Here is a 26,078-nt window from a genome sequence, read left to right on the forward strand (position 1 = left end):
TTTCCAACAATTATTACTTATAGCCCCTTGGATTTTATCTATGCCAAGTGAGATATTTTCATGTCGTCTATCGCGGATCTTTTTGGAGACAATAAGAAGGAAATTAGTGAAAATATTAAAAGTTTTCAACAATTATTAAGAGTGGTGCGCCAAAAGTAAACCTACACGCTATTTTCAAATGTATCATCCGTTTATGAAATATACTAGACGAACTTGATCTTTGGTCTGTATCGTATAGAAAACAAAAACAGAGAAAATAGATTTAGAGATACAATACTGCTGACTGTAACAGGAAAGAGTCGGTAAAGTTCTCTTTAAAAAATAGTAATTCGTGGCCTTTTCAAAGTAACATTAATTTTAATTTATTTTCATTTTCTAAAAATTGTCTTAATCATGCAGATATTTAACATGTAGAGCTAAGTTAAGTCTTCGGCAAGCTTTGTTCTTTTCCTATACTGTTGCATAGCCATGCCACTAATTACATCTAAGGTGCACAAATACTAATTCAAAAGATTTCTCAATAATTGAAATTGCGAGTTTGTTATTTCTCTGTTGGAATATTACACAATATGTTTTATTCGTATTCTGGGCATTACTGCTGTATTGCCGGACCAATTTGAAAATCGAAAAAGGTACCAAAATGTACTGCATTCGGTTGTATTTGGTTGGATTACATTACCTTACGTTAGATTACGTTATTAGGCGTGTAGTTTTACTATACGGATCCATAATATAAGTAGTAGTAGTAGTAGTAGTAGGAGGAGGAGGAGGAGGAGTAGGAGTAGAAGTAGTAGTAGTTTGAACAGGTTAGAAGCCCAGCAGGTAGGAACAGGTTAGATACAGCAGTTAACGCGTATTCTGCTTGTTTCATGTCAAAATAGATTCCTGTTATTCAGTACATGACGATAAAGCACGAACCAAAAGAAAATAGTAAACATAACTTCAAACATTATTTATCTACTGTTGCAGAACATCAACAATAATATTGAGTTAATTAAGATAATGTCTTACGTAATTCTTTTTTAAGCCTTCACCTCAACCATCTTTCTTACAGTGATCGTAGGATCTGTCCGTAATAGCAGGATAACAATGTGTATAATGAAAATGAACACTATATTGGTAATTATACAATTAATGCAATATATAAAGTGGACACATATTTTGAATTAATGTACATGGTAAGCACTTCAATTAATTAATCATTATAAAAATGAAATCTTATTTAAATTACGTACTCGCCTGTTAACGGAGATGCCAGAACTAGCTATATATGCTCGGGTTCTGAAATAAAGGATCCACCCCGACGGCCCTCACTTCTATCTGTGGTTATCCGCGGAGTAGATCCGTCATACACCGACGATGAAATCCATGAGGAACTCAAACTCGATGGTTACACCGTTACTAAAGTTCTTAGGATTCGTAACGACCATGGGCCCACCTACATGATCCGAATTCTTACACCTCATCAGGAGACCATAGACGATCTACTTTCACATGGGGCATACATCTATAATCGAAAACATAGAGTCAAACCATCGCGATCGTTAGCACCATTGCCAGTACGCTGTGAACGCTGTCAGGAATATAATACACATACCACTTCTGAATGTAAAAACAATTATAAGTGCGGGTACTGTGCAGGACCTCATTCAACACGGCTCTGTACCAATTTACACCAACCAGCAAAGTGCTCCACATGTCCCCATAACCACCCCACTTATAGTTATAAGTGTAAAGCAAAGCCGGAACCAACATTAGCCCATCCTGAACTTGTTGTACCACTCCGTACAGCACCTGCCGCCACTTCAACTCCGCCTGCTATTGACGCTCCTGTCACCTTAAACCAATTGCTCACATTTTTAAATCTGGCACTCCAAAATATTCACCCTTTCATACGGCCACACATTCTACAGCAAATTACTCTAGCAGCTAAATAAACATTTCATATCAATTTCACAGCTACTTATTCTGGTAATACAGTACACTTTCATGCATCCCCAATCACTTACCTCGGATAATCACCCTTTCATTATGGCTTTAAACTTTCTGTACTTGAATATCAGATCATTCTCTACCAATAAACTCATGTTTGAAACTTTACTTCTTTAGGAACATATCACAGTTTTTCTGTTAAACGAAACATTCTTGACAAAGAGAACTCCATGTCGCATCCCCGGCTACACGATTCTTAGGGCAGACAGTCACATTCCAGCACAACGAGTGAATGGGGGCGTAGCAATTGGTTTCTCTCCACATCTCCCCTATCGTCAGCACGATTGTCCCATCAATCTGTTACCTGAACATCTCATCACCACTTTATACTTCAAATCTCTCAGCATCACGTTTGCAACCATTTACGTACGTCCTGGTCACCCTCTTCCGACTCAGTTTGTTCAATATATTTCAAACACTTACTGTCACTATATTATCATGGCCGATTTTAATCTGCACAGTCGCTCACAACTAGATTTTGCGAATTTCGAAGCTTTTATAACTACGCACACAACTGGGATCATACATCCACTCCCAAAGCCTACTCGGCCCATATTCAACACAACACCTGACATTGTCATCACTTCAGCAAATCTCTCCACCCATAGTCTCATCACTGTTCTCGATACAATAGGTAGCGATCACGCTCCTGTTCAATTTACGCTTCAGTTACAAGCCACTGCATCACCTCGCTCGCAATTACCTTCTCGCCTATGTTACCGCTTCGATAAAGCAAACTGGACTCATCGAAACTATCTGACTCAACATACAGCACACCTAACATCATCCACTACTGAAGATGAACTTTACGCTACAATGGATACTATTACAAATACCATTCAGGAAGCCATTAAACTCTCTATTTCAACTAGTAAAAGCATTCCATACAAACCACGTCTACCACCACAGTATATGACTATGATATCCCGCTCCCGCCAACTTTTCAGAGATTACCTTCGCACCGGAAACCCTGAAGCTTTACATCATCATAAACAAATGCAACGTACAGTGCACAACTACATCAGATGCTGGGTTAAAACCTGCAATAAGCTATCAAACACCAGTCATCCAACAAAGTACTGGAAAAGGTTCAACGCTTTATGCGGCAAGTCCAGTAGCACTCCATACCCCATACTGATAGGAAACTCCGCTGCTCCTACAGACACAGACACAGCAAATGCTTTTGCCGATCACCTCCAGACAATTTTCACTCCCCCCCCCCCTCTCAGGACCGGCCACACATTGCTGATCGGGTAAACCCATCTACTCCATTCTTACAACCTAGTCATCTGCATGTTCTCAATCCAAATCAACGTGTTACCGCACCCATCACCGTCACGGAGATCACCGATACCGTACGATATAAACTAAATACAGCACCAGGTCTCGATAATATAACGTATCGCCAGATCCGAGAATGTCCTTTTACACTACTACTTCTTCTTGCAAACGTTTTCACTTTCATTCTGCGCACTGGATACTTCCCTATGCCTTGGAAGACCTCAAAAACGCTAATGTTTCCGAAACCACACAAACCACCTCAAGTACTATCTTCTTACAGGCCGATTCAACTCACAACAACATTTAGCAAGATTCTTGAGCGCATTCTTGTTAAACGCCTCCATAATTATGTCTTAGATAGAAACATCCTACCTCTCAGCCAAGCGGGTCCCGCCCTTCCTTTTCTATAAATGACCAAGTCTTACGCCTCACAAGCCTAATCAGTACACACTATAATTCAGTGCACACATCATGCCTCGTCCTCTTCGACTTGGAAAAAGCATTTGATATAGTGTGGCATATTGAACTTATTTACAAGCTTATTAGACTTCAGCTACCTACCGCCTACATACTCCTCATCTTTAACTTTCTCTCCGGCCGTCTTACATACGTAGCCATCCGAAATTGCCTCTCGCATCCGATCTTCTTACTCTCAGGAGTCCCTCAAGCTTCCGCTCTCTCACTTTTATTGTACATTCTGTTTGTAGCTGATATGCTACGCCTTCAGGATTTCGTTCATGCCTTCCAGTATGCAGATGACACTGCTTTTCTCGCGCTTGGCACATCCATTCAACATATTAACGGCATCCTACAAACCTCCATAGATGACTTTTGCCGCTGGTGTCGACACTGGAAACTTACAATTAATGCTACAAAGACACAAGCCATCGTTTTCATCCCGAAGAAGAAAACATCTAAAGTACGCAGAAATCGACGTTGTCTCTCCTTACATGTTGACCATGTTCCGTTGCAAGCTACCAAGACAGTAACCTATTTAGGCATCACTTTTGACACTCACCTTACATGGATGCACCATCTTAAAACAATAACGACAAAGGCTTACAATAGACTAAACTTGCTTAAACGTCTCGTGGGTACGACTTGGGGTCTAACACCTACTGTCTTAAACACCTACAAGGTTTTTCTGCGTCCTACCTTAACGTATGGCTTCACAGCTTGGATCGCTGCTTCCGACACATTCTACAATAAACTACTTGTCCTTGAACGACACGCCTTCCGGACAGCTTTTCGTATAGTATTACCTAGCCCAACACGTGATCTCTATTCCCGTATCTCATTTCCAACATTGCAATATCACCTTGAAACTCTCCGACTCTCCTACATCCGTAGCCGCTTTCAAGCAAATTATCCCCTTCTCTTTGACACCATGCAATACATAATATTACATACCACACCTTCACGATATGTACACCCTCCATTATCCCTTCTTTTCACACTATATCATTACACACTTCCACCCGATGATCCCTCACTTTTGCTTATCAATGATTACATCACTCATCTTCATCGTCCTCTCATATTCCCATCATTTCATGCACAGTGATTTCCTCCGTCTACTAACTTGGGTTCCCACCGTCTTTCATCATAGCCTAGAGTCCCCCTAGGGAAGAAGATAACCGCATTCGTCTGCTAACATTTAATCCTTTGTGTTGTCCTGCGCATTGCACCTCACTTCATCCTTCACTTCCATCAACAAATAATTCCAGACTCATATATTAAAACATATATTTGCTCTTTTGGTCTTTATTTCAAAATTTGTCTCTTTTCATACTTGTTCTAGTTGTTTCATATTATGTTTTTTTTATTATGTATGTTATTTCCGTGACTATCCTATATACTGAAAACCTCATTTTCATTATTTTTATTGTTTTGTTTTCTGCAATTCATAACAACTGCATGACTGTATGTATTAACATGTATCACTGTATTTAATGTTTGTCAATTGTGATCATTCCCTATCCACGCCAAATGTTCGGGAACGCAAAGTTTCTTAAGTCCAGCAATTAAATGAATAAAGATATATTACAGCACTTAGACCAACCACAGACCTTGAAACCTAAGTCTTCCCACACCACTTCCCTAAAATAGGGCGTAACCCTGTAAAAGGTAGCTAGCCTTGGCTAGCATTGTAAAAAATAAAAAAATAAAGGACACATTAGTAATAAGTCAATCTCTAAAGATAGTTGTATTTTGAGCCACAACTATGGTAAATTTAGTGAACTAACAGCTCAACAGTAATCTTTTCAACATTATTAAATTCTACTTTATTACCAAAGGATACTAATAACTTTTCGAAAATTAATCCAAATAAAATGCATATAGATATAAACCGAATAACGTTATATGAACTAAATCTAATTTCAACTATTGAGAGCTTACCAGAAAAATATTATGAACTTAACCTTACTCTGCTCCATTTAGAAAATAGATCAAACAGTACCTTAAATTCAAACCGAGATATTGATCTATGGATTTGTAAAAGAAGACAACCAGGTACCTGACTATTATCTCTGGATTTCATCTGCGAAGTTTAAATTTAAGGCCACTTTCTCCGGAAAATATTCAATTCCTATTATATTTGAATAGTTGATCATAAATTGCTAATGTTATTAATTATGTAATATTTGTTGTATTTCATCATTAACTTGAAAATTTATTTTGATAAAGGCATTATCTACTAAAATTAATTCTATATATTCATTTTTCTGAATTAGTTTAAGAGTGTTGTAATTGCTTCTTTGCTCTTGGAGTTTAAATAATTCGACATCTAATCGCCCATACGCGTATCTGAAGACACGGTATTTAATCTGTTTTATGTTGTGTGATTTACAACTTAATCACTACCACACGTACTTTCCACCGAAGTGGAATGAGCGTTCTTTTCCGCGGTTTCCTACACACGGTTGCTACTTAGAAGTACTATAAAACTTTAAAACTTTTTCCGTTGCGAAATTTCCGCGGTGTCCTTGAGGATCTGTAGGAATGTTTTTGTATTTGCTGAAACACGATTCCTTAGAGAAGCTACGAGTTCGTGACCTTGAGTTTTCTCGGGTACTCCTAGTTCTTCCTATATTCTCATTCCACCAATTCTATTATCGTTCACTTGCTTAATTATCAGGTTGAACATAACAGGAATAAACGTGGGACGTTAAACTGAAAGGTTTTTCTATGCTACAGTCTCTTAATGTACGAACTATATAATTAGTACTCTAGATCAGCGTTTCTCAAACTGTCTTCAAGCGGGGACTACTTTTATTAGCTCGAGCCACCACTCTACACTTGTCTCTTTCTTTTTTTATTTTGCCTTCTTTAATATGTTTACCTTATGTTAATAAAACTATCCGTACATTTTTAACTTAGTATTAATTATAATTCCTCTAATTTTATATTGGAAGCTATTAGACTTTGTATAATCTTTACCCTGTTAATGGGAGGTGGTGGCTCGGTGCTCGAGCCCTTACCTCTGGTTCCTGAAGTCCCTTGCTCAATCTCAGCTCTCAGCAAGTGTTCTTTGTGGTGGACAAACACTGTGTGCATGTTTTATTTATGAGTTTTTTGGTTTCCTCTCACTGCTTTGATTCCACCATTTCGTTCATTGTCATCCTGTTCATTTAGTTTCACAGCATAATCTGGAATGTTAGCTCAAAAAAATTATCAACATACATATTGCCAAAAGCAAGATCTCAAGAACTACTTTTGGTCCGCGGATCACAGTTTGAGGAACGTCGCTCTAGATTATAGTATTAAAACAACAACGAAATTAAGTTAACGTATTTAGCAATGACTTGCTTTGCTGTACTTGTATTGAAGTATTTGTATGTACTTAAACACTATAAATTAATTTATTTAGTGCTCTATATCAGTGTTACGTTGCTTGTAATTTCATGAATTTTATTTATTTTTTCTTGTCATCTTCATCAGAGCAATGAGAAAGTCAAGAAGAATGAGATAACCAGTAGATACAATTTTCCTATTAATTTACCTTCTGTAACACCTACAGTTTGTCATTATTTCTAAATCCTCTGATGAAGGTGACAACAGAAGCTTCCTTAGATTAAGGAACGCAACATAGATGTATAACTAAGTGTGAATAAATTCGTAGTGATGTATTTTGTATTTTTGTCTTTTCAATAGCAGAAGGGGAAAAAGTTCAAAATTAAATGTAGTGAGCCAAGAGATTGATAGCATTATTAGTGTACTCATTGTTTAAAGAAGCGAAATTCATTGGTGAGCTACCGCTTTCTTTTATAAGTTAGATTATATTAAAAATAAGCATTGTGTCAAGAATAATTGATCTGGGAATCTGGAATAGTATCGTATGTTACTATTGATACTAATTTTCTCCTTATATCCACACACTATCTGTTTTTATCTGTTTGACTACTAAAGCCATACATCTTGAGCTTGTAAGTGATGCTAGTATTGAAACATTTCTTGCTGCCTTATGAAGATTTATATCGCGAAAAGGAAAATCATTGCATGTATATACTGGCTGCGATAGCAATTTTGTCGATGCCAATCTAGAGTTAAAAAGATTAATGAATTTATTTTAGATGTACTACATAAGGAAAAGTTATCAGAATTTGTTAGCAGTCAAGGTATTGAATGACATTTCAATCCTCCTACAGCTAGTCATTTTGGGTGTAAGCAGGTGTAAAATCAGTAAAATATCACTTAAAACATATTGTTAGTAGTGTAAAGTTAACATTCGAGGAGTTATACAGTGTTAACTCCAATTGAGGCATGTTTGAACTCTAGGCCGTTGACTCCATTGTCTAGTGATCCTAATGATTTACAAGTATTAACGGCAGGTCATTTTCTTGTTGGGCAAGCGTTATTAGCTGCACCTAGTGATGAATGTACAGTAGGTAGAATAAGTTTGATATCTAGATGAAAACTTGTACAAAGTCTGGTTCACATTCTGGAAACATTCTGAAAAGGGAACATTCTGGAAACGGTGGAGATTGGAATATTTGTCAAGGTTACAGGAGGGACCTAAATGGTTGTTACAAAAAGATAATTTGAAGGTTGGTAGCATAGTTCTACCAAGATCATTTGCCACCGCAGCAATGGAAACTAGGTGGGATCACAAATGTTCATATGGGTACAGATGGATTGATACGTGTGGTAACTGTACACACTGCATAAGGAGGATGCGAGAGCTCTATTGTAAAATTCTTGATCTTGCCTTTAGGAGCAAGTCAATGAATCGTAAATTCTAAGTACAATATGTAAATGTATATGTTGAAGTGAAGACTTCAAGGGCGGGGCATGTTGGATTTTATATATTTTAGTAACTTTTTGTTTAAGTTTGTTATATTAGAACATAAGACCTGGTAACACTGAAAAGAAAGGAGTGTGAGTGTGTTCGATGGCAGTGTGTAAGCCCATGACAGCGGACTTGTGGCGGCACTGAATTAGTTTTTGTGTAAAATTGAAGCTAATGTGTAACATCATTTCAAATACAGTCCACATTTTTTATATAATGACTTCTGTCATTTAGAACCTAAAACCAGGCCGAAACATGTATCACAGACTTCAGACGTCCAATCATGATGTCGTATCACACGTCTTCAAGTAAGTTATATATATATATATATATATATATATATATATATATATATATATATATATATATATATATATATATGCAGAGTGTTAATGAACTATACCAGCAAACTGAAATAGATTATTCCTTACATCAAAATAAGAGAAAAAGTTCATATGGAAAAGTGCGTAGTTTAAGAGCTCGGGCTGTCCAAAATCTCGACAAAGCCAAATTTCATGTGGCTATATTGAATTGAGAAACTGTGAACGGTGGTTCTTATCAGCGTAAAGGAAGTCACGAATACGCAATCCAAAAAAGTATATTTCATTAATTTTCAATGACTGTACAGAGTATTCCATGAGGGTGAAGTTCCTAGACATGCATCAACCGCATTTTGAAATATGCTCTGATTTTATGATTTGTCCAGAGTAGGCAAACAATAAGTCTTGATAGCAGTGAACACGAAATCTTTTAGCGTAATGTCGGAAGTGTTAAAGATCGTCAGCAGCATGGTCTCTCGTACTCGGGAGAACACATGATGCAATGTTTTCTTTCACACTTATAAGTGAAGTAAACGTGAAATATACCATGACGAAATACATCGTATCGCACGTTATTCCGAACACACACACACACACACAAACATAAAGCTGCGGGCTTCTAACACTTCCGACTTCCCTCCGAAGCATCATATGTCCATTGTTGTCAAGATTTACCTCCTGCCTATGTTGTACCCTCCTTGAAATCAGGGTATATCTGAAACTCTGTTCAGAGCATGTGTGAGATTTACACCCTGTAGGGAATACCCTGTACACCTATTGAAAATTGACGAAATATGCACTTTTGGATTGTGTATGTGTGGCTTCTTTTACACTGATAACAACTCCAGCCATAGTTTCTGGAATTCGAAATAGGGCCTGTTGAAATTTGGCATTTTCGGGATTTTGGACAGTCCTAGCTCTGAAGGTCCATATGAACTTTTTTCTTATTTTGATGTAGGTAGCACCTCTTACAGTTTGCCGGTGTAGTTCATTAACAACCTGTATATATATATGTAGGGTGTCCAATTTACAATGAAACCCGGAGTTTGGGATAGTAGAACTTTTGAACCTGAAGTGATACACGAATAATGATTATACTAAAATGAAGCCTTCTTCATGCATATATTTTTGAACTAGAAAGCAACGATTCAAATCCACCAGGAACCACACAGTGTTGCCAGATGTAACCAAAGGTGTAAATCAATTTTTTTGCAAAACATGTAAATTGACTGATAAGTCATACGTATGGATGTTCTGTCGTTAATTTTCAGTTTGTTTGGTTGGAGTGGCTTGGAAACCATGGAGCAGAAAAAAGAATTTTTAATTTCCACCGATAACTAATCGGATGAGGCCTCTGTAAGGGGGAACTAGGGAAATCGTAGTTTTCATAAATTAACACTCTGAATTGGCAACTTTGTTGCTGTCTGAGTGCATCAAAAGGTGTGTTAAGGATCTGTCTACATTATGGAATTCCTGCAAACAATGCAAAACAAACTTAGAAATTATCATGATAAAATGTTTACTTACATGCACCCGGCAACACTGGTACTATCAGAAATGAGTTACCAGCTCTACAGCGGGTGCTGGGAGTGTCCCATGTTTTGATTCAAACACTGGTTCACACGTTTCATCAGGTTTGCAGCTCTTTACGAAGATTACAAGTGTTAATGTTCTCAATGGCACTGCGAATGTTCGTTTTCAGGTCTTGAATAGTTCGAGAATTGTACCTGTATACCTCTTGCTTTAAATAGTCTCATAGAAATGTATAGCAGTGTTGCCGGTATAGTGCGCTTAAAAAATTAAGACTACAGATGTCTAGCCTACGCCCTTGTAATTGCTATTGGTCTGAAAAAATACAAAAATTTAGATATGAAACATTATAACAGTATCAATGTCAATCTAAATGTGTTGTGGACCAAGAAGTCGATGCTTCATGTGCTGCGCTGGGTGTCAATTTGGACCATGGGGCAAGTGTAAAGGAAATTCGGCAATTCTAGACTTACCTTAAAGAGTATAAAATTACTGTTTATACCAGTTTCTCAAGCCATTTTGCTTAATTTAATACGTTTCCCTGGCCATTTTGACATTATTCAGTCTTTGACTACTAGTTTCGCGAATTTCTACTGCGAAGCGTACCATAAAAATATAGCAAACGTAACACACATGTCAAAAATTGTCCTGTAATATGTTCAAAATGTTTACAAAGACACGAACCAAACGTTGATGTTGTGCAATGATTGGAATCATCAATTTTATGGTGAAAAATGTTTTAGTAATCACCGAAATGCCCCATATCCTCAAGGAAAACCTGTCTGTGAAGTGGTGAAGCAATGTACCAAATGTTTCAGAGTATACTGTTTTGTACAAAGTGGACAACGCACTCACGACTGTAATGAGGTGTTTTGTAATGTATGTAAGAATATCGCTCCAGCATCACATCAATGTTTTATTTTTCCCGATCGGCAATGCTTGAATCCTGGTATTCCTTCGCTTATGCATGCAAAGAAAGCATTATTGATTTTTTTTCGATATAGAATCCAGGCAGGACAAGAAAATGGACGATAACGTGTTCGTGCACGTCCCAAATTTATTGATTGCACGACAAATATGTAATGCATGTCTTGAAATTCACAATATTCAGCAGTTCTGCAGTACTTGTGGTCAGCAACAGCATATTTTTCAAGGAAAACATTCAATTTATGATTTTCTTCAGTACTTGCGGGAACGTCGTATAGTCCCAACATTAACAGAATTGTCTTTCTTGCACACAATCCGAGAGGCTATGACGGATATTTTATTCTAAAGGCTATGGTAAAACAATGTCAATAGAAACCTGCCGTGACGCTAAATGGAACCAAGATCTAAGCTTAACACTAAATAATCTGACATTGATTGGCTGTTTGCATTTTCTACCTTGGCATTAAGCAAATTGACAAAAGCATTTAATTTACCTACAACCAAAGGTTATTTCCCGCATTTCCTCAACACCATGGAAAATCAAACGTATATTAGACCACTTCCTGAAACGAAGTTTTATGGTGCAAATGAAATATCCGTTGAAGACAGGAACAAGCTTATGCAATGGTACAACGAAAATGGTAATGACACGTTTCATTTCTAGAAGGAAATTGTCAATAATTGCATTCAAGATGTCAATGTATTGCGTCAAGCATATGTTTGCTTTATGACGTCATTTGAAGCAGAAACCAAAGTGAATCCTTTCTTGGAGACGATAACTATTGCAAGCGCTTCAAATTTAGGATTCCCTGGAAATTTCCTCAAGTCGAACACCATTGGAATTCTAGCGGCAACTGGTTACCGCTGGAGAAGTACCCAATCGATTGCTGCAATGCAATGGCTGTCCTACATTGAGAAAACGGAAGGGAAACAAATCCTACATGCGGTTCGACAAAAAGGCGTTTATTGCGGGATTCCGAGTTGATGTCTATTACCGAGATCCCGGGACGTCATAAGACCACGTCTATAAGCATACAGGCTGTGTTTACCATGCCAGTGCTATTTGTATCACTAGAGGACGTAATCAGACTATCTATGGCAATTCTCAAGACACCATTGAATTCCGTTATGAGACACTCAACGAAAAATAACAAGAGTGTGGGAATCGGGATACACAGTTCATGGAATGTGGGAGTATGAATTTAAACACTATTGAAGGAAAACCCAGCAATGCCGACGTACCTAAAAAATCACCCGTACCTGAATCACAACCTTTTAAATCCGAGAGAACTTTTCTGGAGGGAGGACCAATTGCGGGAAAATGTAGCATGAAGTCTACGAAAAGGTAGGAGAAAAAATAAAATATCTGGACATTGTTAGTTTACACCCGTTCATCAACAAGCGAACTAAATATCCTGTTGGGCACCCATGAATTTATATACGAAGAGATGAGAAAATACCACCAATAAGTAAAGTAAATGCCATGATAGAAATGGTGATCCTTCTATGTCGCCACCTCTATCATGGCTTCCTCCCATATTGATGTAACAACAAACTATTGTTTCCATTATTTCGTGTTTGTGCTGAAGAAATAAATCGTGGTCCTACAGGAACGTGCACGCACAATGATCAGGAGCGGTGCCTCACAGGAACATGAGTGTCGTACGAAATACAAAAAGCAATAGAACTGGGATATTAACATATGAAAATCTTTGAAATTTGTGACTATGACATTGATAAATATGATCCCATCACGAAAACTGGTGGTTTGTTCACGGGACCCATCAACACGTGTCTGAAATCAAAATGGAAGCTTCTGGATGGCCAATTACATGTGCCACCGAAGAAGATAAAACGAAATTATACAAACCATCATGGGATGTGAAGGCATTGCTTTGGACCCGACCAAAATTGAAAATAAACCTCATGGATGAAGTTCGTCCAAATTCGCGTTAAATGCGTTTTGAGGCAAAATGTCACAACGTTCAAACTTTAGCCAGACCACTATTATTGATTGGCCAGAAGAATTATATGACAAACTAACTTTCCTCGATATTGAACTCAATCAAATTGTACCAATCTATGTTGTATGCGTTCTAGAAGTACCATGAACACGTCCCGGTTCAAAATCGAAACACCAATCTTGTTATTGGGGCGTTTACGACATGTCAGGCACGTCTGGAGCTGTAAAAGTACCTGAAAATGTTGCAGGAACGTGTATTGTGGTTTGACACGGATTGTGTCATATTTAAGGAAAAACCTAGGGAGCCAACCTTTGAACCTTCAACGTATTTAGGATGTTTATCAGACGAGATAATTCCCTACTGACAACGAGCCTACATCAAGATATATGTCAGTGGAGGGCCAAAAGCTACGCTTTACGTATATATAATCCTAATACTAACATTACGAGCTATATATGCAAGATCAGAGGATTCACGTTGAACTATGAGACCAGACAATATTTCAATTTCAATACCTTAAAAGAAATGATTTCCAATCAATGTAGTGAACAAGTGACCATCACCATTTGACATAAAATGTGCCGTACCAGACAATAGCATCGTCACTAGCAAACAACAAAAAACCTACACTATCCACTAAACAAAGCGACGTTTCCGAGAACTCAACTCGTAAGATACGGTTCCGTACACTACGTTAGAAAATGAAAACTGGAGCATGAAAAATTACGAAAAACTGTGAATATTCGATGAAACAATTTTCCCCTTGTAACATAGTCTTTTTCCTTTCCTTTTCCTCTTACCATAAAGAGCAACAACATTAGCAGAGGGGTCATTCCATAGTAATAGACAGGGCATTCGTAGATATTCCAAGTACAATGAAGTATAATTTTCTAGTTGTCCTTCATAATTATAAATGTAATATACACAACAGGAAAAACGTAAGTAAAATAGCCATTCTAAAGCTTAATTTTAGAATATTGTCAAAGTTATGAACAAGCGCAACGGACCGGACACATATTGGATAGGGTTCGCAACTGTCAAATAGGTAGTATAAATTTCTGCGAATTGTTAAGTAGTTTGCAAATATTGCGTATAGTGCAAGGCGTCTCGATCTTTCAACTACTGCTACACAAGATATTGTGTCAGTTTGGTGTGTTAGACATCAGTTCTGCTTGATTGATAATCGTAGTAGAGCGAATGGACGGGACAATTTGTCATATGTCTTACATGCCATATTTTATATATACTACGCTGTATTTTGCAATACGTTTTACAATATATGTGATATGAACATAGTTTTACTGATGTAACGTTATTTGAAAGTAATAGGATCGTCTATTATACAACAATTTTGGCAACCTAAAAACCATAGGTGTATACTATAGAAAAAACAAAAGTTTAGTTTCATCGTCAGAGTACACTTCAGAAAAAGACTGGTACTGCTTCTTGTGCATTAAACATACTCAAATCCAAATCAGAACTACTGCTACTACTATTATTGTCCTGTATAACATTGTATATGCATGGAGTTCTGATAAAGCTGTTCGTCCAGCTACAACCTGAAATGAATTGATGCCTCTAAAGTAATGTTAGGTTTGAATGTGTGGTATAGCCTTAACAGTTTTCCACCTGTTTTGGAGGAAGGATTTCTGCATGTCTATTGTTCGAGTGTCAACAACATATAGTTTTACCTCTTTACAATAAAAAGAAGAACATAAAAAACTCTTTGGCTGAGCTTACCATCACCTTTCTTTCTTTAACTCTCTACCAGACCGTTCTTTTTAAAGTCCAACCAACACCATCTACAGCTCCTTTATCATATTATGTTGCAAAGATATTTCATTCTCCCTGTACTCCGAAATCGTTTTCCATGTAACACATGTTTGCAATGTTAAACTTGTTTCTAACTGCAAGGCACATCCATCAGAAAATATAGATACTTCAGAAACATTGAAATCTGATCGAAGATCGTCAATAATTATCTTCAAAAAACACCATACATTAACCTTATCACGAAACACATGATCACTTGCAATAGCGTAAGAGATGGTATTATTCTTAACGCATGCAACACATGTGAAAATTGTAAGTTGTTCATGATTCTAATGTGACTTTGTATTTCATTTTGTGTTAGAGTATTATAGTTTTCTGGGAAGTCCACTTGGAACACTGCTTTACATTCTTCCACACTTCCTTTTTTATATTTAAAATGTTTTTCTTGTTGTTGTTGCTGTTTTTACAAAATAATGAGTTGAAATTTGTCAGTTGACTGAAGTTCATTTATAGCATAAACTATGGATCCCTCGACAAATACTTGCTTCAGGCGACCATCTATATCCTCCCATTGCTTCCATTTTATCCTGTCACAAAAGTTAAACAGGCTTGAGCAAGAAGGAAATAATTTCCTTACAGATTTTTACATAATCCTGTAATGCAATTTTCGGATCCCACATAGCAGTATATTTCTTGCATAAAGTCACTGCTGATGGAGGGAAAGCAAGGTAACTTCTTCGCCAAAGCTTCAAGAATGAAGGTAAAATTTGAATGATATTTACACACACACACACACACACACACACACACACACACACACACACAAATATTATGATGCACTTTCGATGACTGTAACACAAACTTCGGTCGTAATTCATAAAATTTGCTGAGTTTAATCTCAAGCGTAGGGTTTTCAATTGTAAACAGACGGTAAACTTCTTTAATTGTCATCATCACGTGACGTTTCTGTAATTTCATTCTACCACCATCACTGCACTTAAAACTTCCCAGGGGACTGAGGACTTACATCATTTCTGCAGAAAAATTCTTCAAACGTACGTACGTCTTCAGTAGACAGTCTTTTCCTAGATGGTTTTCTCGTTTTGGTCAACGAATTCACGGATGAATCGCTATTTTAAAGAGTATCTGAAAACATTTTCTTGAATTCAGTTCTTTTCTTTCATGGGCTTTGTGACAGAACCTTCCTAACTCTTTGGATTGCCTTTCCAAGACATTGTGGACACGAGAAGGAACCTAGGTCACTTAACACACTATGTTCTTTCTCTAAATTTTCCTTCTGTCTTGCTCTGTATCTCTGTTTCTTGCCCTTTCCATAGACCTCTTTGCATTTCTTTTCTTATTTCCTACCATTTTCACTTTCTCCTTAGCACAGGCTTCTCTCTTTCTCTGAGCTTCTTTCCTTAGATGCGTTTGCCATTCTTGACAGTTTGTCTTCAGCTTCTCATTGTATTTTCTCATTGTTAATCTAGCCTTCTCAGCTTCTCTTTTACCCATTTTTACCTGGGAAAGAATACTGGGAAGTTTTAGTAACAATATTCCATGAAATTCTTTAATACACATCATGTAAAGCAAATTAATTATAAATAAAGAAAATAAATTAAATTACATTTATTCTCTCTCCACCTCTCTCTCGCTCTTTGGACCTGTGAATGAATAAAGAATAGGGGATCCTAAAGCACATTTGTAAAAGAAACATATGACACATACTTTTCAAGATGGTCAACTAGAGGAGCCATTACGTGGTTGAACTATTTCCAGTCCGAGTGATTTACTAACCTTACTAATGCATAAGACGTTGGTTTAATTCTATTTATCTCTCTATATATTTTCATAACAGTTTCGGTACAAGCCACATAACTATAGTACGAACTCAAGTATTTAAAGCACAACAATACTTTTATATTCATCAGTCTAGTAAACATTAAATGAAATGCTGATATTCTTTTTTTTTCTTTTCAAGCAACTATAATACAACTTACATTAATGTAAACCAAGAATACCCTAGACCCTACATCTGTACGAAAGGAAACAATGATAATGCACCCACAATGTGAAACTCGTAACGGACGGGACATTTTTTTTTTTTTTAGATAAAACGATATGTGAACTTGAATCACACAACACTCAGTAATTTTTAACTTACTACCTTAATACTTTTTAATACCAGCAGCACAAATATTAATTTCACGAACGTCAACATAATAATAAGCTTTCTTACCTTTCAGCGTAACGAATGGAACAGAACACAATCGATATTTCATTCGAACTTTCCTAACAGCTGCAATGTGTGCGGCTCGAACAACGTCACATACACTCTACTTTCCCGCCTTCTTTCCTCACTAACAAACAATTAAGAAACACGTGAACACATTGTTTCCTGCAGGGGTGCAAACATTAGACTATTCTCACACTGTAGTTGCCCTCAGGCAGACCCTTTATTTCAGCGAAACCAAATAACGTAATTTTATTTAACCACGAAAAATTGTTCTCGTATCATTACGTGGATACTTTCTTCCGGTTGATTACGTACTGAATGTTATATATATATATATATATATATATATATATATATATGGGCGGCGATTAGGGGGGGCAAGAGGGGGCAGTTGCCCCCACTTTTTGAAGTGCCCTAATTTATATAATTTCATTTTGAAATGTAAACAGGGTGTCCATACAATTTAGAGAAAAGATCTCTGACTTTTCCCTGACTTTCCATGACAAAAGTTGCAGATTTCCCTGACCCCTGAATAACTTAAAAATATAGAAAAAAGAAAGAAACCCCAGCCTCCACATTCCCCATAGTTGGCCTTGTTCTATTCCACTTCTATTTCTTTCTTTTTCAATTTTCTTTCCAAAGGAATGTAAATTTACAAATATGTGCATTAGGCCATTATTGATTAGGCCTACATATTACACAAAATGTAAAGTTACAAACGAAAGTATGCAGTATACAGAGTACTTAAGATATGAAAAAAATACACAATATAATACAAATTACACAGCATTATAATGTTGCCTATAGCAATAAACAGTTCATACATGATTTTATTGACTATTGAAAAAAAAAAAGAACACACACACATTATGTAACACATACTTTTGCTGGTGCAGTTGTTAAATGCAACAAATTTAGAAATTTGTTTTCATATTATCTCGCATAGTTTTCTTCTCATTGATCTGAATGTCCTTGTCTTCGCAGGTTAATTTTCTTTTCTTCCTCCAGCTCCTTTAGTTGTTGCTGAATCTTCCGTTTCTCTCTCATCTTCTCGTCTCCAGCATTTATTTCTCTTTTTTTTTCAAATACACCTGATATTGTCTCATTGAACTTCTGACTGAATTTATCATACCTCTTGTAATTATTAATTCTGATGATCCACCTATTCTCATCACAGAATCATGTATGATCCGTTGAGCCACCAGAGATTCTTCTTGTAAGTTGTCAACAATGAGAATTTTATTTATTGTGAAACAACTTTCAAAAAATGCGTTTCCGTGAAAGAAGATAAAACACATTTCATAACTGACCATAAGTCAACGAAGTTCTTCCCATTTCCTAAGACTAAGTAAAAAACTCATCAAGTCCAATACCATCTCTATCATTGGCCATGAATTCTTTCGAGTGTTCCTTAAATTCTTCAGTCTGAGTTTTCGCGTTCTCAGCCACTTGTCCAGATATCCTCTTGGCACCATGCAATTCTTCTAGAACAGCATCTACCCTTTTGAGCAAATATGCCAGGATGTAGTTAGATGTGTTTTTCGCAGAAAATTAGTTTCAACGAATATATCAGAGAACACTGACTCCCTCAATATAATCATTGAGAACACCACATTTTGCATCCAGTAACAGTAAAGAATCAACCCTATTTCATACATTCAATAATTGAACAATGGACCTAAATCGATTTTCTCCTGACTTTCCCTGACCAATGTGCCATTTCTCTGACTTCACGTGATACATTTTTACTCCTCTGACCTTTCCCTGACTTGCACTTATTTTCCAGAATGTGGACACCCTGGTAAAGGTTTTGTATGTATTACTGTTTCATAGAAAAAATGGTGCCATATGATATTTGCCGTTGCGTGAGTACATATTGGTTATTTGTCTTCCCATGGAGTTAAGAAAGCTACAGGAATTGCGTTTTAATTGCAATTCAAAGCAATTAATATTGCAATTGCATATTTCTTTAAATGTCATAGCATATGCTTGCAGTACTTACTATATTTCATTTTCTAAGACTAAAAACATTCATTTAATGGCATGTGTGGAATTAAAAGTATAAATTGTTCATTAATTCTCAGTTTCAATATAACTTGTGCAAAACAAGCGTCATTATTCATTACTATTATGATTAATATTATCCCTTCTATTTATTTATTTTGCAAATTTATTAAATAATCTGATCATACAATTTTCCAGACAGAATTTTAAGATGTTCATGAGCAAGAACTCAAATCCCTTCTTACACTTTCGTTGTTTAAGAGTATGAAGGGCTAGTACCTACCTGTATTGCTTTTATGAATTTACTTAATAAAATAGAAATACGATATACGGCATTTTAAGTGAAAAAGATAGTATCCTATTAGTTATACAACCTTTCATGAAACAGTGTTAGAAACAATCAGGAAATCTAACATTGATATACAATTGTTCAGATCATGTTTTGCCCCCCCCCCACTTCTAACGTCCATCGCCGCCACTGTATATATATATATATATAACATTCAGTACTATATGTATATATATATAAATGTTTGTAAAATGGTACCCAGGCTCAGTTTGACGTAGAATGACCCAGTCATGTCGTACATTCAAGCCCGGAGAAGGAGGGAACTGAGTAGAGAGCAAGGACACATTCATCTTTTACGAGTTTTTCATCATTTTTATTTCTCTCTCTTGTGTGACAAAATCAATATTTACTTGTTGTTTTTCCTTCCAGGAAAACAAATTCGTATTGACATGTAATATAATATATTGCTTCTTTACATTTCATTGTACGTCTGCAAGACTCGAAGATGGCACGTCCAGCGTACTCATTTAACTACATTCTGTACTTATCATCTTATTAAAATTAAATACTGTATGAGAAGAGAAAATACCTTTCGTTAAATGCAACTAGTTGAAATCCAGGTCACTGATGTTTCTCTCGTTTTCAAATAATGTTGCTTTGTGAATTCTAATTTTGAAAATTTGGTTTGTGAATTTCAATTTGAAAATTTTAAATTTAATTGTGGCATAGTTTTGCAAAATTTGGTTTCAATTATTAGTTTGAAAATTTTAGTTTCAATTTTTTCCTTCGAAAAATTTTGATTTAAAAGTATTCATTTACGTATTTCTAGTTTTCAAATTTTCCTTTCAACATTTTCAGTTCAAAAAATTTGATTTGAATATTTTGATTTAAGAATTTTTAGTTTCCAAAATTTGGTTTAATTTTTAACTCGAAAAAATAAGATTTGAAAATTCTTAGTTTTTCAAAATTCGGTTTGAAATCTTGAGTTTGAAAATTTTATTTTGAATTTTTTTAGTTTGAAAATTTGAGTTCGATAAAATTGATTTGAAATTTTGATTAATGATCTTTTAATTTTCTAAAACGATTTAAATTTGCATTTTTTAATTTTTAGTTAAAAAATTTAAAATCTTAGTTTGAAAATCTTGAGTTTGAAAATTTTGTTTAAAATTCAATTCGAGAAAAGTTTGATTTAAAAATCGACATTTCGAAAATTTAATTTAAACCTTTTATTACCAAAATTTTGGTTTCAAAGTTTTAGTTTTAAAAAATTGGTTTAAATGTTTAGTTCGAAAATTTGATTCGAGAAATGTTTGATTTGAAATTTTGATATACGAATATTTAGTTTCCCAAAAGTTGTTTAAAATTTTTAATTGAAAACTTTTGGTTTCAAGACATATTTTTAAAAAATATTTTAAAATTTTAGTTTGAAAATTATTATTTCGAAAAGTTTGGTTTGGAAACATTTCGAAAACTTTCGTTTGAAATCTTTTATTTTTCAAATTTTTGGTTTGAAAATTTGTTAGAATTTTTAGTTTTGAAAATTTTGTTTATTTTTTTAGTTTGAAAAAATTTAGTTAAAAAATTAGTTTTTCAAAATTTTTAGTTTTGAAAATTATTGCACTCAGCGGAACCGTTTTGAAAAGAATCAGAGCAGTTTAACTAACAAATCTGGCCGTCAACGAAGCGCTTACTGAGGAAAAAACGCTGAGATCCCTAACATCACTCAAACGAATAACAATGTTTATTTATTGTCTCATTAGAAGAGTTGTTACCATCAACCAATCAGATTTAAACAAAGCGTAAATGTAATGTTATCTTTTTTATTTCATCCACGAACAAAACGATATGTAGTAATATCTTCTTTAACAAGACCCTGGACGCCTATCTTTTACACATCGTAAAGGATAAATGGATACTTTCAGGGACACACTATTGAACTATTAAGTACCATGGTTCGAGAGCCAGCAATCAAAATTGAAACTTGATCCTCAAAAGTTATGTATTCCCCCAAAGTTTTCAATTTTTAGTAATTTCATATCCATCTCCAAGAGAGAAATTAGTCGTGGACAATAATCATGAGTCTGCCAAAAATATTAATCTTGACTTTCAACTCTCCCAAAATTTAAGAAGATTCGTTCGTATACTTTTGCTCTATGACAGAGTTAAGACATACGCCGCTTCAAGACTCTGTACTCAATCATATAACCATACAAGGTATAGTTTCCACATTTTATGCCCGTGAAACGGAACGAGAACATTTAAGGTGGGTTATACATTCCCTTCTAGGGGAAGATTAAGTATCTCCGTCCTTATATAACAATATAAGGTAAGAAAGGCGATAACCATCTCTAAAATTTATGCCTGAAAAAGGGAACGAGAACATTTAATTTGGGTTCCTCCTTAAGGTGAGCTACACATACATTTTTAAACCCTATAGGATCATATAACAATATAAGATATAAAAGCGCTCATCAAAGTTGATAAAAAAAAGTGTCGAAAACCTACAAATTTACATATTTGGCAATTTTTTAAACATGAAAGCGAACGAGATAAAGCTGCATACTTACAAAGGTACATACGCAAGTCCTATATTTCCCTGGACCATGGCCTGGTCTTGTCAAACTTTGACCTTGACCTTTGAACCCCAAAGTTATATACCCATGCCAAAATTTGCCACGAGTAAAGGGTGTGTTGACCTGGACCAAGGTACCTCTGATTCATTCATGCCAAATAGGAGTGACTCGTTCGTGCCAAAACCGGTCGCTACGACTACTTTCTTCTTTCAACTCATAGTGCATATATCAGTCAACAGAGTTTATTCATGGTATTAAGAGACACATAATTCAGTAGTTGTTTGTATAGTCATGTCTGAGAAAATAGGAGATGGCACGGTGACTTAGTGGCAGAAAACTTACTTCTGGTGCGCGGGATCCTTGGTTCGATTTCTTGCCAAATAAGTTTATGATGGATAACATCATGTCCGTGAGTTTTCTCTGCGTACTCCCGTTTCCTCACACTTTCTCAATCCACCAATTCTTCCGTCACCATTAATTTGCCTTAATCATCGTCTCCCTGAGTCTAAAGGACATTTACGTGGGATGGTAAACTAAGAGATGAAAGAAACGATTGAGAAAGTTAGTTTTTCTTCCATTTCAGGTTTCTTTTTCCGTACATAACATGTTAACGTTGCACTCGACAGTACTAAAGTAAAAATCCTGATCAAGACATCAGTATGTAGACTTGGCAATTTATCCCTCTGCAACGGGAAGTCAATGGTTCAGGGCAAAAAAGATGAAGCACACTTTCACCTTTGATGTATATAGTGTTGGATTGCATGTAGTTCATGAATAGGATTTTGACGCAGCATCCTACACTATTTTGATTACGATATTTCATCACGCTGTCAGGTGAACTTGAAATAGGACCTGATTGATTATTTTCCATAACATTTGTTGAACAATATTTTTCATTGAAGTATGTAAAGATTGAAATCTGAACATTTTCTGAAATATAGATTAAATGAAGATATGAGACGTGTCGACAGATACTGAAATAAAATTGCTAAGTTTGTTGATCTAGTGAACCAACTGCATATAATTGAAATAGTATTTTAATGTTACAGGAACAGAAAAAACGCTCGGAAAAATTGAGAACAGTGAGCTGAGGGCTTTCTCAGAAACAATTGGCATATAAAACACCATTTACACTTTTATGTATCTTTATTCCACTGACAAGTTTTTTACGAAATGTTCAATATATTGGCAGTTATGTATCCGATGTGTTCTTATTGGTATACTGTCCATTTTGTATGTGGAATGTTTGTAGCGGTGAATGTCAGCATGAACTATATTGCAACAGTGTTGGTAGATTCAGGCATATTCCGTACAGCTATAAGGGAACCAATTAATGGCAGATGGAAATTTTGTTCTATCTGTAATCGATGGGAATCACCAAGGTCATGGCATTATGCAAAGGGTGTATATAGAAAAGAGATCACCATTTTGTTTTGACTAACTGTTTTATAGGTCAATATAATCATCGATATTTTATAGTGTTTTTATTTTACTTGTTTGTTGTAACTATTTCCGCAACTACATTCAATATTAAGTATGTTTATCTTAACCATACTTATAGTAATCCAGTACCATTTTTACAAATGTTAATGCCATTACTGGTATATATCTTCGGATACGAAACTCCTTGTAGTTATTTCTTAATAAATGTTATTTTCACCTATGGTATTCCTGCTGGGGTACAAATGTTGTTGATTTATGGGAAACTGTTGTTACAGGTTGTACTCTTCTATGAAGGACACCAAGAAGTAACAGAGTACAATTTAAGTCCAAACAGTGCATCAAGGAAGTGCTTGGTGAAAATTATATATTTTCTATCTGTTTTTATATGCCCATTTATTTCATCTCCTTTGCCTCATGATGGAATTGATTGGGATTCAGTAAAATTGTCATAATCATGTGATTGATATTGCACTTTAAATTGATCCTATATTACTACTTTGATCATAATAAATATCATACTTTGTGCATATTTTATAATCTGTATTTAAGTTAAATAGTGTTATAGTTTATTTATATTTTGCTGTTAGTTCTTTACTTAAGATTTTTGGAATTTTAATAAATTCGTTTGTAGTTAATGCAAGAATGTGTTTTAAAAATATTAGGCAACAGTAACTTATATTAATTCTGTTTCTTCATGACTGAACTCCAGAAAATTTTCGTTACTATAATTTGAGTCGTCCAATCCCAAAACTTCTCTTGTCCACTTTTCTGGAAGATGTATTTTTTTCGTGATTTTTGCTTTGCTAATACCTAATTTTAACTCATCTATAGCATTTAATGGTTCAGGTATTTATTTTAGAGTTTACAAAACTTATTTTACTCGTTGTCAGATGTACTAAGTATGATGATAACAAAGTAAAACAAGATTTACTGAAAGGTTTGTAAAATGGACAAGGGACCTTCTGGAAAAATCCAAACATTTTATCGTATTATGTTTGTTTCCTGAGCAGTCCTCTAGATTTTATTATTGAAGTAGAATAACGGGTTGACATATTTCAGTATGAAAAATGATATTCTTACAGACATCGACATACACATTTCTCTAATAACGAGATTTCAAAATGTTGATATAATTACGCTACTCAAAGAGAGTAGTCCACTTTAATAGTGATTTTACGTCAACAAATTTACGAAAATAACACTTCCACCATATACAAACTAAACTAAAGAGTATTTATTTATTTGTAGAATTGAAAAGGCTTTTGTAACTTCATATTTATAGTAAGCATGTCCTTACCATGACTTGTTTTAATATTTCAGGAGAAGCTAGCCATCATGAGCATAAGGAAGAATATTTTTCCAAAAGTTTTAATTGATAGAGGATCTTTTCTGTTTATTTCCTTAATGATCCCGTTAACTTACTGGTTTGAGCTGTTTGTGGTGTTACCGTCGACGTATCCTCAATGGTCAGTGTGGTACATTTATCATTTCTTATTGGGCAATTTCTTAATGGTAAACATCACGAGCAACTTTTTGGCCCTGATACTCACTGACACAAGTATTCGTGGTAAGATACTTGTAGCAGATTCTAAGTGGTCTTTCTGTTCGGTATGTGAAACGATGATGCCTCCGCGATCTTGGCACTGCAAGATATGTAATACATGTATATTAAAAAGAGAACATCATTGTATGTTCGCAGGGTATTGTGTAGGACATTACAATCATAGATATTTTTTTATGTTTTTGACACACTTTTTTGTTGCAATGCTGTATGCTAGCTACTATAATGTATTATTTTTCTGGAACAATTTTGAATTTGATTATTTCATGTCTGTATTGAATCATGATTTTCCACTTACGAAGCAAAAATCTGAATCTGATTATTCTAAATATCCATTCTATATACTAATTAGTGTCATAATTTTCGTTGGAATGTTTTTCACCGTAGGTTTGTTGTACATTCATATGGATTTATTAAAATCCGGTGAAGTTACATACGAGAAGAATCACCATATTAAAGATTATGATTTAGGAGTGAAGCAAAATATTAAAGAAGTGCTTGGGGAGAATTGGTTTTTTACTTGGATATCCCCGTTTATTATATCACCTTTACCCCATAACGGTATTACTTGGGACACAAGACAAACGAGGAAGAATAAAGGTATAAAACATACGTAAAATGAAAGTCGTCGAATTAGTCAAATTATTATAGTGCTTGTGTTGAACTATTAATTTATCTATGTATGTCGTTCGTCTTTTTTTTTAAATATACGGTAGGGAAGTATATTTTTATTTTTATAAAATATAATAAATTTTATGCGAACGTTTTGTTTTGTTCTTCTTCTATGATACTATCCTGTTTGAATATTATGTATTGTGGTATGCAATTGTTTACATTAATATATTTAAAGTTCACTACAACTTCAATCATTCATTCATATCAGTAAAATTTTAGT

The 26,078-nt window shown here is 35.2% G+C and overlaps 1 long non-coding RNA gene across 2 annotated transcripts; it reads left to right on the forward strand.

The window, feature by feature from the left end:
• Nucleotides 1–242: 242 nt before the first annotated feature.
• On the forward strand, nucleotides 243–25,445 carry LOC145690458 (uncharacterized). Of its 2 annotated transcripts, none has more exons than XR_014132235.1 (3): nucleotides 243–302; nucleotides 7,432–7,521; nucleotides 24,943–25,445. It is a non-coding gene; the product is annotated as an uncharacterized LOC145690458 (long non-coding RNA). The 2 variants fall into 2 exon arrangements; XR_014132234.1 differs by having other exon boundaries at nucleotides 255–302; nucleotides 7,429–7,521.
• The last annotated feature ends 633 nt before the right edge of the window (nucleotides 25,446–26,078 follow it).

Source organism: Thermobia domestica, chromosome 7, assembly GCF_964235325.1.
Source record: "Thermobia domestica chromosome 7, izTheDome1.hap1.1, whole genome shotgun sequence".
NCBI lineage: Eukaryota > Metazoa > Arthropoda > Insecta > Zygentoma > Lepismatidae > Thermobia > Thermobia domestica.